Source organism: Phlebotomus papatasi, chromosome 2 (assembly GCF_024763615.1).
Source record: "Phlebotomus papatasi isolate M1 chromosome 2, Ppap_2.1, whole genome shotgun sequence".
NCBI classification, from domain to species: Eukaryota; Metazoa; Arthropoda; class Insecta; order Diptera; family Psychodidae; genus Phlebotomus; species Phlebotomus papatasi.
The window spans coordinates 8,102,350-8,113,989 of NC_077223.1; positions in this window are offsets into that span (position 1 = coordinate 8,102,350).

An 11,640-nucleotide genomic window follows, 5' to 3' on the forward strand; every position below is an offset into this window, starting at 1 on the left:
CCATCGAGTCGGCCGGTTTCTCAACTCGGCTAGTTGAATTATTTAACCAATTTTTTAACGTTTTATAGTCAATTTTTATGAAATTTTCACTGATTTACGTTATATATAATATAATACACCTTATAATGTTAAATCGGTAAGACCATATTATAACAAATATAAGTAAATTGAATAAATAGTCCCACTGGCCGAGTTGAGAAACCGGCCTACTACATGATACTTTACCTTACTTAGACTGTGCTGACTATTTCTTCAGTGGACAGGTATCCCTGTAGTGTCTTTAGATTCCCAAAGGGGAAGGTTGTGCAGTTTCGTACAGAAAATGATGTCCAATATTTAAGATTTTTTACTGAATGTCACACAAACCGAATCAATCTCTTACTTATTAGGTTCATAATTCCGCCTCACAAAATTCCTAGAAATCCTTTGATTTTCCTCTACAGAAAAATGAAAATTTAATGACGATTTTTACGAAGGTGCCCTGGTTTGCTCAGCTTCGTACAACATTCTGCCCACCTATGTAGGGCTCATTTTCCCCGGAAATGTTACACCGGACACACAAATTTACTCGTCAACGCTTAAATAGTTCTATCATCGATTTGTTTACACCATTTGTAGAAGGTATCACGCATTAAACAATCAATTTTATGCTATTTTTCTAACACATGTTTTTTACATTTGGAAAACAATTTTTGCACTGCATTCTGACAGTCAGTTAAGTGCTTGGTTAGGTGTGATTTTCTCCTAATCACACCTATTGTAATCCTCAGATTTTCTGTAACAACTCTAATCTGTCTTGCAGAACATTTGAACATCACTAATTTTGAAAATGACCAGTGACCAAATTCTAGTGAGATGTGAAAAATTCCGCTTGAAAACAAAGTAAATTGGATGAAAATGCTCAAAAAGCACAGCATGGGCAATAAAAGAATCACACCTACCATTATCAGATTTGTTGCGAGCCCACAATTTAAAATTTAAATTATTTGAAATGTGTGGAATGTGGAACTAAATTTTTACTGATGTGATGAGGGCGCTGAAGTGAGAGAGAAGTTGGAGGGAATTAGGAGCAGCTGACGAAACTTTTCCAAAAAGATCCAAATATAACCAATTCGGTTAGAAGTAGACCCTCAAAGTAGTAAAAACTGGTGAGTCATGCCAGAGAAATGCAGCACCGGTTCATATTTGATTCAGCAGAAATTGTGGACAGATGTGAACACAACAAATAAAACTGGAGTATTTGAAGATGCTCCACATACAATTAAAGAGATCACAAAAGTAAAAACTTTTCCTTCAAAAATTCAAGATGGCGAATTTTTAGGTCACAGCTATGTTTGGACGAAATGTTCGTCTGGACCACCCCAAAAACATATCCAAAAATAAAAGAAATCGTAGGTGCCGTTTTCTAGAAAAACCGAAAAACATGGTTTTGGAGGGTATGGAAGGAGGTGAAGGAGGCCACCGTAGAACGGAACTTGATATCTCTTACCGTTTAAGCTCTAGGACGGTGAGAAGTTGAAAAAAGTCGATTATATAACTGCTCTCTCTTTGAGGTCGAGCAGTAAAAAGAACTGAACTTCGGTCACATATTTTACACCAAGCGACTGAGCTATCATTATCTTTTTATAATTAAATAATACGTTGAAATTATTTCGGTTTTGGAATTTTAAGATTTTATCACTGTTTCAGATGGTCAAAGAGAAAAAGAAAACCACGAAGACGTACAAGACTTTACATTCAAAAGTACTTCTTCGTTGGTTTTTCTTTTTATCATCTAAAATTGTTCGGAAATCTTAAAGTAGCAAATTAGTCTTAATTCCAAATTACCCCATCTTACCCTACTTGATTAGATTGTTCAAGAAAAGCAATTAAGGATAGTCCGAAATAGCAGTCTGTATAGTGAAAGTTAGTGGCGCCATCTTCGTTTCACTGCAATTTCTATGCTTCATTGAGCTTTTTGACTTCTTTCAGATGTTGTGGTGAACGTTTGAAGGAAGTTCAATAGGTCGATGAGAACAAGAGATGGGCGGATGATGGAAACAGCATCGGGTTTGGCGATTGAATGCAAATTTCTCTGGTGAAGCACAAAATCCGGAAGTTGGGGAGGTGTCTGTGGTGCAAAAGGGTTGGAGAGTGTCATCATCTCTCTCCTGCATGCTTCTTTGTTTATGTGCTCTGTGTGTCATCCTTAAGTTTCGCTTGGCTTTCCATGTTATTTATTATTCTCGTGGTTTCCGTCAGTTTTTGGCTCCATGACTCGCCTCTCTGGCACTTGGATAACTTACTGCACTTGCTGCTTTTCTCTTTTACACCACTTCTAACAAAAAAAAAAGAAATGGAGAAAATCGTACAACATTGTTAAACATTTTGTTCTCTTTTTTTATATATTCCTTTGCTTTTCACCATGGAACACCATCTCAATTCCATTTTGGCGCAATTTGTTATTTTTCGCCATTTCGCCACCAAGTGAATCAATTTCTCATCATGGCCAGGAGCAAATTTCCACGCGAAATTTTCCACACATAATAATATCCATGTGAGTTCAATAGGAATGAGAAAATTTCTGGAGAGAGAGTTGGGCCATGATTTGAAAAGTGCGAAACTTTTTCAATAAAACCCCACACTGTTTGTACGAATAAACAAATCCATTATGGTTGAACTCAGTCTCTTTTTTTTTCAACACCCAGGGGAGACACCGATGAATTTGAGAGCTTTTCAGCAAAAGGGTTGCGAAAAATATGGGGGTTCCGTGAAAAAAAAATTATAAATGATTCATATCTTCCTGTCAAATGGATGTTTGAGCTCCTGCTTTGAAAATACGTGTATTTATGATGTTATTTTCACTCTTTCAATTCAAAAACTTTTGTCCATGGACCAAAAATATATTAATGATACTCTGTCACCGCATTCTTTTCTCATATCCCGAGAAATATCGAGAAATATGAATGTTTGCCGGGAAAGACAAACGATTTCACAAGTAACAATGGATTGAGAAGTACTCCTTGGGTTGGGAATTTTGTGCAGTGGCGCCAAAATGTTTTACAAAAATATTTACGCGAGTGGCGTAGACTGAGGCAGGTTTACGAAGAGACTTTACAGAAAGATAGGCAAGAATTCTAACAATACTGTAGTAAGGAAAGGCTTTCAGGCTTCGCACATTTCATATTTTTATCATATCGATCGCTCTGAATAAGAAACGAATAACTCGCAGTAGGCAAATTTTACAGGAGAGCGATTTAAAGCTGATATTTTACATGCAGAGTAGGGGAGACCGGGGCAGATTTAACCACGTATAGTATTAGATAGTGGTATCTTATAGTTTTCCTTCGAAGAAACATTGAGGAAACCACTCTGTATTCTAAATATATACTTCCCTTCCTATTCATTGAAATATTTTTCAACCTGGTACAAATATTTTTTGTACAAATTATACGCAATGAAAAATTTCATTTGGTGGCTAATTCTACCCCAGTCTCCCCTATAGGATTTTTGAGATTTAAAATCTCTATAACTTTGAAAATAATTATCTTTCAAATGTAATATTCTCAGGGAAGGTAGAGGGTATAAAAAATTATCCAAAAAGCGAATAAAATTATTTTTGTAAAAAATTGAGTTGTTCGACTGATGTCGTCGATACTGCCTAAATGAACCTGAATTAATTTTCCAGAAAATGTGTAACTAACTAAGAGTAATGTGAAAGAGACACAGTTATGAAAGGAATATTCGAAAAAGATGAAGTGTTCGAAACCAGACTGTAGCCTAAAAACTTTTTCCTAATTAAGGTTGCTTTCGTAATGTTTCTTCTATGAGTTCTAAAATTAATTTCGTAAACCTGATCCAAAATTAAACTTTCCAGCACAGGCAGTCAACCATATGGCCCCAAACCTTTATTAGAATCTTTATTTTTTTTTATTTTTGTTATTGATATTGATAAGCATAACTTGGAAAGACGGAGATAAATTTGACGATTTATGCTTCGAACAATTCATTTATTTTTCAATGTGTTCTAAATTAATTTGGCCCATTATAATATTATATTTTAATTGCTAGTCAATGCCTCAAACTTTCAGAAAAAAAACTATGGGTGAAATCCGTAGGGAACATAGAGCAAACATTGAATTGTCCGAAGCTTCAGTCGTCCGAAAGTAGCGCACTTTCCCCTACAGGAGTACAAACAATATCATTTCAAGAAATTTCCACTAAAAGATTTTTCTCTGACAATTTTTATCCCTAGGGCCCCTAGGATCTTAATATTCCTTTAAGATTGTCAACAAAGCTTCCAAGAAAAGAAGAGCACCTCTTTAAAAAAAAAACCATAAAAGCCTTAGAAAATGCCTTTCAGACCTTTGACATTTAAAGTGAAATTTGGAATATCAGGCACTTAAGTAAAGTTCAACTTCAACTGCAATTTTAAACTGAATATATTGTTGTGGATGAGACTTTTCGATCTTAAGAATGGGTGAAATCGAAGGAATAGATCAGCTCCGGGGCTAGCAGTATTAGAGCCCTGAAGTTATCATAAGACATTCTTTGATCAAAACCATTCATACACCTGATGCCCTAGACATACTTACGACTTAAGCCGAGAGGGGACTTAGTGGAAATTTTCTGTGTTTTGGGAAATTTTTAGTTTCGTCCTTTGGGACAAAGGGAAATTTTCTGTGTTTTAAGAAGTTTTTAGTTTCGTCCTTTGGGGTAAAGCGAAATTTTCTGTGTTTTGGGAAATTTTTAGTTTCGTCCTTTAGGGGAAAGGGAAATTTTCTGTGTTTTGGGAAGTTTTTAGTTTCGTCCTTTGGGGCAAAGGGAATTTTTCTGTGTCTTGGGAATGTTTTTAGTTTCGGTTTTTATGGCAAATGGAAATTTTCTGAGTTTTGGAAAATTTTTAGTTTCGTTCTTTGGAACAAAGGGAAATTTTCTGTGTTTTGGGAAGTTTTTAGTTTCGTCCTTTGGGGCAAAGGGAAATTTTCTGATAAAAGGGAAATTTTTGGAAAGTTATAAAATATACTTGTGCAAAATGTGTCACAGACAAAATTTCCGATAATTGTACAAAATGCATAAAAGACAAAATTTCGAACCATGTGAATTTTCTTTTATTTTCCTAAGAGACTTACACATGATTATCACATAATTATCATAAATAAGCTATAAATAGAAATATGTAAGTCTCTTAGGAAAACTAAAAGAAATTTCACATTATTCGAAGGCATAAACGGTCGAAGGGAGAGTACTTTCGCCTACTTGAACTATAGAATTTTTTCTATCTTAATCACAACTTATTTTACAAAGCAAAAGAGGTGTAAAATATGCCGAAAATTGTATTTTTTGTACAAAAATTCTGCCAAAAATTCAAATTTCAAGTATGAGTTTAGGTATCATGAAGTATTTAGTTTTTTTTAACTACTCTGAGAAATCTTGTCCTCCCAAAATCAGGTCCCAACGGCTAAATTTTTAAAATTTTGAAATGAAAATGTCAGAAAATTTAGTTAAAATGTTGCACCTTCATATGCTTAAGAACCTAAATTAAAGTATATATTTAAAATATTGAAAAAAAATGAGAGAAAACTTCGCTCCTTGGAAATTACAAGGGGTCAACTCACTTATTTGCGATTTTGAGATTCTAATGCACTTAGAAAGACAATTTAATAAATTTTCAGATGATATAAATCATTAAATTTCGTTATTAGGAAAATTTTTCAAAATTTTAATCTTTTTGATTACTTGCATAATTTTGTTTCAAGTAAAGGGGCACAAAATATATTCATCGTTCAAATTTTTGTGAAACAGGGGACTAACTCAAGCAAGTTGATCCCTTGTCATTCTAATTTCAGCAAAATTTACACATCATTTAGAACGACAAGGAGCTAAGTCATTAAAAAACATATGTATTTTGAAAGGTAAAAATATAAAAGCTTCGATGTCTTATTAGTGCTCATACAAATAGAAGAGAAATAAATTGTTTTTGTCCAGCCATTAAATTAAGATACTTGTTTACACAAAATTGAATCTTTCATGCTCTCTCCTGAAAAATGGCCGAAAATTAGTTGGCCCCTTGTAATTTCCAAGGAGCGATATGTTGTTTTCCAAATTTTTTGACCCACGTAACCCCTTAAAGAAAAGTATAGGTTTTATGGACTGTATGCCGCATTTTTTGAATATCTTAGTATATTGTCTTAACAAAAACAAAAAACACGAGACAAGAATTTTGCCAACCTTATTAAAGATGATTTACTAGATTGCAAAAGAATTAGAAAAGAAGATATTAACAGAATCTTGGCTGGAAAATTTCTGTAAGTCGCATTGCAAATGTAGGTTAATTAAAGTAGATGAAAGCTGCATTTCATTTATCAAAATGCATTCTGTGAAATTTCTGTTTGCCAGAAAGTATATCGTGGAAATTTTCCAGGATATTCATTTAGTTTGATTTACCGATGTTCTTTCCTCAAAAAGCTCCACAAAAGAGGTCACATTGTGTCTCTTGAGCTGTGTCTCTTCTTTCGAATAAGGAAATTTTAAGAAGACTTTTTCTTATTTCCTTTGGGGAAAAGTAAATAAGCTTTTTGACATAGAAGGTAAACCTCAGAAATGATATGGTTTGGGAGGAGAGTAGAATTCCTGAAGATAACCACCGCAGATGTGCTGATTTTAATCAATCAGAATTGCAAATTAAAGACGTCACTAGAGTGCTTTCAATATTTTCATTGGAAATAAAGGGACGCTGGGAGCGGGGTAAAAAGGAGTCCAAATAGTGAATCATTCAGAAAGTTTCACACTCAACTATCGTGTGCTTTTTTTTGGGGGGGGAGCTTTTAGCCAAATCACATGGAATATTGAAAAAGTTTTCTGTGTCAAAATGGAATGCAAATTAAATCTTTTTACTCCCTCAGCCACTATATTCGCTGAAACAACAATAACCCAAACCCCTTTTTTTCTGGAATGAATCATTGAGAATGGGCACAACTTACAGTACGAGGATGGAATTAGTTCGAGAAATAATTTTCAACACAGATTTTCATTATGTAGCTCGAAAACTTGAGACTTTCTCAATTTTCCACACTTGAGTTGAATAACAAGGGGTGTCTTTCATTTGGTGCATCCTCCCCCCCCCCCCCTGAAAGAGAAACTTTTACTTCGACACTCAATTCTTGTCACGTTTATCTGCAGTATTTAGTATCTCTATTGCAGGATCTTGTGTAAAAATTCCACTATAGAACCCAATAATTTATCAATTAACCTTTTTGTGGGTTGAAAATCAATTTTATTTCATGAGATCTATTATAGTTGGTACGTTGGAAGTTATGTGATTAATATTCTGCCTGACCAGAAAGGGGTTGATAGAGGGATGAAGAATAAATTCAATGTCTTCTGCAAAGGACTTCTGCAAAAATTCCCAAAAAAAGAGGGGACTTTTCTTCAAATTTCTCTCAAACTTTCCAAGTTAAGTCACCCCAACATAAATACAAACTTTCACTGATTTTTCATAAAGTTTTCTAGATGGAAATGGACCTATGAAACGGTCAGCATTTGAGAAGGGCTTCCTTGGCTCTTCAATACGGAACCTGGGCAATGGATAATGAAGGCAATTTCATCCCCCCAGATATTTCCCAATAAAAATAGTGTCACGTGCTGAATGAACGACCCATAAATGTCAAGCCACACTGGCCCAATAGAGTCATTCACGCCAACCGGTGCGAAAAAGCTCGCCCCAAGCTCCTTGGCGAAAGCCCCAGAATTATACATATCGACTTGGAGACGTTTGGGGAGGATTTATTGCTCCAAAACGGACTTTATTGAATTACACAAATTCCCATTTTGTAGTTCCTCCAGAAATTTTCACCCCAATTTTTTCTTTTGGCATGTTTGTATTCAAATGGAAAAAGTCACTGGAGCTTTCAGTAGTTTTTTTTTCTCCTTGGCACCAGAAACCTGCTGAAAAATTATTTGACCTCCCTCTTGACTATTGGCATGTCTTTCAAAATTTGCAAGAAAATATTTTCACATAATTTTTCTACATTCATCAATTGTTGACCCATATTCTTTGCTTTGTTAAAATCCCAATGGTATTTTCCTGCAATTGACATAACACATTTATTATGCCTTGTTCACATATCCCATTGTGATATGACAAAGACACCCCCCAATCCCAACAAAATCCCTTTAGAATAGATGGGAACCATTGAGATTGCAATAAGCCCTTCCACAGTTTTTAGAAAAATGGTGCAATTTATTTTACATTTTTTTTATGATGAATAATTTCTTGGCAAACTGATCCAAAAGCACTGCTTAACAACCCATAAACTTTTTTCTACATTTTCGTGAGAGTTTAATGCAGTATAAAGTTAATTTGAAAATAAAATAAAAGTCTTAATTTTTTAAATTTATTTAAATCAATGTAAAATATAAGGCAATTGTCAAATAAACGGCAATTTTTGTATTTATTTTTTAAAATTTATTTTAGAAAGGTTATTAAATAGATTGGTATTGATTATTGGGGTATTGATTATTTTTGGTACACTTTTTCTTATAAGTATGTTTGAGATTTCTCTTATACAGGTTTCAGACTTAAAGTTTAATACATACATATAGCTTAAAGGGTTACGTAGGTCAAAAAGACTGGAAAATACAATATTTTCTCTAATTCTTTTTCAACATAATAAATCTTAATGTTTTAATTAATTGTTTAACTCATCAGATAGGGCTAGTGTCCCAAATTCCGGCCAGCTCGCAATTCCGGCCACATTTTTTTGTTCCTCGAATTTTCTGAATTTTGGGTTTTTACATACTCTAGAGATTATACAATGCAAAACAATAACAAAAAATGTAGCTTCGACAAACAAGATGACGTGAAAAAGACATTTGAAGAATTCCCGATGGACAAAGAACTATGAGAATGAAGGTGGCCGAAATAAGACACCAAAGCTATGTCAACATTTTTATTTATTTTAAAATGTATTAAGAATGATTATAGAGTAAGTAAAGACGATAAACTGTCTACAAGGTTCCAAGCAACACTCCTTAAAAAGAAGTAATAAAAATATTCAACTTGTATTAATAATATTGCATTAAAAACTTGAGACCTTGGCGCTTGCATGCATCTATGCCAAAATTTGGCACACTTACCCTAACAGGATATTTATTTAATTTTTTGACGTCAGACGAATATACTTTGAGAAATCTTGTACACAGAAAAATATGCTTTTTTTTTTTAAAAAAACCGTTCCCAAAAATCAGGTTCCAACGACTGAATTTTTAAAATTTTGAAATGAAAATTCTAGAAAATATAGCGAAAATGTTGTACCTTTATAACTTATATGCTTACGATCATAAATTAAATATATATATTTTTTTATTATATTGAAAAATATTGTCAAGGAAATATGCTGTTTTTTTCAGTCTGCGTAGCCCACGTTACCCCTTAACTTTTATAATTTTTTTCAGGGAAAATTATTAGTAAGATTTTCACTTAAGATTGAATGGCAAATGTGAATCCTTCGGAAAGAATGAAACATAGTGAAAATTTTTTAAGTATCCAGATTCAATACCCGTTATATTGATTTTAATACCACGATTTTAATACCAAAATTTTCTCAAAAATAGTTTGACTTTTGCTTGATTTTAAATTCTGGAATACATTCCAGAAATATTTGGAATGTTTTTATTACGTACAGATTTTAATTTTATAAAATCCATTTTTCAAGAAAATAATAGTATTAATACTACCTCAAATTGGGATTGACTTCTTGAAATAGTGGAAATTATTTTATCCCACTAGAGTATTGAGTTATGGAGGTCCATTTTCTATAGGGGTAAATTGTGTTGATTTTATCCTATCACGGTATTAATTTTAGGGCGTTCTAGAATTGATTCTATCCCATTTCGATATTGAATTTGGGATATTTTCGCACTGAGTCTATCGCATTGAGGTAATTGTTTTTAAGACACTTCGGTATTCATTTTATCACACTTTGGCATTGATTTCAATACAATACGATATTGGTTATATCAAATTTTGATATTAATTTTGTGATATTCCGCTGTTGGATCCACCTAATTGCAGTATTGACTGTATCCCATCGGAGGACAGGGTCAATCTAGAACCACTAGAGTCTATACCTCAGTGGGATAAAATCAATACCGGAGAGTCCTTAAATCAATACCTCAATACGATATAAACAATACCAATGAACCCTGAATTCAATACCGAAATGGGATAAAGTCAATACTGAAATACCCTAAAATCAATACCAAAATAAGAGGGAATCAATTAGCAAAATTGGATAGAATCAATACCGGAATAACCTAACTGAACGCAAAAATGGGATAAAATCAATACCAAAAAGGAACAGAATCAATACCGAAATATCCTAAAATTAATACCAAAATGGAATATAATGAATACCGCAATACCCTAAAATTGAGTAATGGTAGTGGGTTAAAATTAGTGTTACAACACTCTGAAATCAATATTGATTTTTAATGAAAATTTATGAATTTGTGGCACTGAATCAATTATAGAGAATTTCTTGAATTACATTCTAAAATGTCAGAATTTAGTACACAGAAAAATGGAAAATTCTTAAACAGAAACACCCAGGAATTTAATTTCAAATCCCATACAATGAATGCCAATGCCGTAATTCTAAATCCTTGATCATTTAGTTTTAGTTGCAATTTGCAAATCTGTAGACATTTTTCATTTTCCAGCTAATACTGAACTTAAGTTCCCGACCTCTTAACTTGAAAGAGCTAGGGATTCTAGCCCATTTCTTTCGCTCAGAGCTTCTAAACTTAAACGCCTCGGGGATTCACGTCCAATTTAAGTTCCCAGGATCTTATATATTCTTAAATTTAGAGTCAAATTTTTTCTGTGTGTGGGGCAAAAAGTCACAAAACGGATATTTTGTTTTTTTACAAGCTACCCGAGCGCCCCAGAAATTTCTAATTACTGCAGTTTTATAGGAAATTTACTGCTCTACAACTTTGTGAATGTCATTTTCCTCTATTTTATAAGGAAATACGTTTATTGAGCTGATTTCTAAAAGGTAATTTTGTGACCATTCTCAAAAATGCTGGGGTAAAAAGTATCAGGCTTAATAATGCATGTCTAGAAATACCCTTTCGGGAAGGCCTAGTTCCTTCATGGAATGTTATGCCAGCATTATTGTTATTATTATTATTATTATTATTATAATTATTATTATTATATTTTATTTTATTTCTCGGGGGCCGGATGGACTACTTTATAAGCAGGGAATAAGGGCGTTCTCCCCTACAAGACGTTCCTCGGACGATCCAAAATGAATCTTTCTGGGGCAGGTCTTTAGAGCTTTGACTTTCTAAGCTAAAATCTCAAATGTGAACTATTACGCTCTTTTACGGTCGCAATTGTATATGCGTTGCTCTCAAGAATTATAGGCTAAAATGAAAAATTATTTTCTGTGCTTAAAATTGTGTCTGTGTACATTACACATTATTCTAAAATTAGTTTTTCAGAGAGTTTACAAAGAATTTAACAATTGAGTTAAAATTTATAAATCAGTATTTCGAACATTCCGAAAACTTTCGGTGCATTGTTTGAGATAAGTAAAACTGAAAAAAAGTAATAGCGCATTTCCAATGAAAAATTAACGTGGTTTTTTTTAG